This window comes from Pseudophryne corroboree, chromosome 8, assembly GCF_028390025.1.
Source record: "Pseudophryne corroboree isolate aPseCor3 chromosome 8, aPseCor3.hap2, whole genome shotgun sequence".
Lineage (NCBI taxonomy): Eukaryota > Metazoa > Chordata > Amphibia > Anura > Myobatrachidae > Pseudophryne > Pseudophryne corroboree.
This window is the reverse complement of record NC_086451.1, coordinates 206,326,023-206,327,900: the sequence shown is the minus strand read 5'-3', so window position 1 is coordinate 206,327,900 and position 1,878 is coordinate 206,326,023. Positions and strand designations below refer to the sequence as shown.

The 1,878-nt window shown below is 36.4% G+C and overlaps 1 pseudogene; it reads right to left on the bottom strand.

The window, feature by feature from the left end:
- Positions 1-347: 347 nt before the first annotated feature.
- LOC134950051 (5S ribosomal RNA) lies at positions 348-467 on the bottom strand (annotated as a pseudogene).
- Between the last annotated feature and the right edge of the window lie 1,411 nt (positions 468-1,878).

Here is a 1,878-nt window from a genome sequence, read left to right as displayed (position 1 = left end):
TTCTTAATGGGAAGGACCCAGTGGCTTTAGTAGCAAGAAGATAACTTAAATAAGGACAGTATTATTAATGAAGCAGACTTCTTAATACAAATGCAGTAAACATTATGATATACAGATGATTAAATAGGACTGGGAAAATTTAGAGATTAAAGTGAGCTTAATATGACACTAGAACATAAAGTGTGTATTAAAATAAAGTAACTGTGGTTAAAGAGGTATGGAGGTGTGATTGATAGTGCTTATGTGCATCCAATATAGTAGGAACGATATAACGTGCTCAGTGTGACTGTACATATGCAGATAAGTAAGGAGTATTTTCCTTTCTTAGGCACTTATTTTATTCCTGTTCCATACAGGTACCTGATCTTCCCAGGTGGTCCCCCTCGCTGGTACTGATCAGGCCCACTGCTGCTTGGCTTCCAAGATCGGACGTATTTGGGCATTTCCAGCGTGGTATGACTGTAATAATTTTTGTGCCATCCAGGTTAATGCTCTGAACCGCAAAATTAATGCTATTTTGCTAATTGTGAACCAATAGTAAGTTTGATGTTAACGGGCTGGTGTGGATATGGGGATAGGGGTGGGGGGGAGGAGGGAAGAGGACAGGTGGGTTTAGGTGATATCGGCTAGCGTGGAGGGTGGGGGTGGGGTTTGGGATGGTGGGAGTGTTGAAGGAGAGGGGGGAGGTAACAGATGGGGTGGTAGGTGCGGACTCCTAATGTTGTCACCACCCTCCCACTGAGAGTTATGGGTATAAATAGCTGCCAAGGTTCATTTTGTCCCTACCCTGTGAAGAAGTCTCATCAGACGAAACGCGTTGGGAGACCTGTACCTACCTCTCTCTAAGATAAGGATACTTTTATTTGCTCTTTTATTTGGTGCTTTTAGTTCAGTTGTGTTTTATATTGTCCCATATTTTTGTGTATCTCTTTTATGTTTGAATTTTATGTTAATAAATAGACTTTTCATATTTTTTAACATACTGGCAATTTTATATCTTTTACGGACACCGAGGTCGCTACTTACCCTCATCCCCTCCTTTTTTCCACATTGTCTTTAGTGTTTTACCACCCCTATATTTTTTTAGGGTAACAGCAGACGCCCCGTTAGCAGCATAGGGGAGTGTCATAGTGTCTAGCATTTTAAACAACATATCTGTTTATCACACATGTGGCGCAATACTAATCCTTACGTTTATATATATATATATATATATATATATATATAAAGAAGATATCTCTGTGGAGCGCACTTATTTTATAAACCGATATAGTTAGATTGAGTTTAACGGATAATTCATAAAGAGAGGATGACCGTACACATGTAAACACCCATATTTAAAACACATATGTCTTTTTATTATAAGGACAATATAGTTTAAATTCACATTCACATTAAATTGAATTATTGATGAACATTTCATTTACAATGAAAATACAGTTGAATGTTTCAACATTATTCATGTAAAATATAATAAAATTAAATAAAAGAGCTTTCATCCAACGCGTTTCGTCTTATAGCGACTTCTTCAGGGGTGTTTTCTAAATAACAGTTCTCTATTATTTTGCAAAAGCTGTATCATTCATAAAAGATAAGGGCTTTTAATTGAGCCAAGTATTGTGCTTAGAATTATTTATAGATTAGAAAACTTGAGGAATAAGATTCCCAAAATATGACGACATTTAGTGGGGTTCCTTATAATAAGTCAACTAATAAATTGTACTCTTCTCCCAAATGTAGAAATATTATTTGTTTGTCTTGCTTCGTTAGATTAAAATTCCCGCAAATAAAACTGTAAATCACAAAAGGATCCTCCTATGGACTGGATATAAATAATTCCCCTTTGTTTTCCCACAGTAGTCTTATAGGTCTGCACAC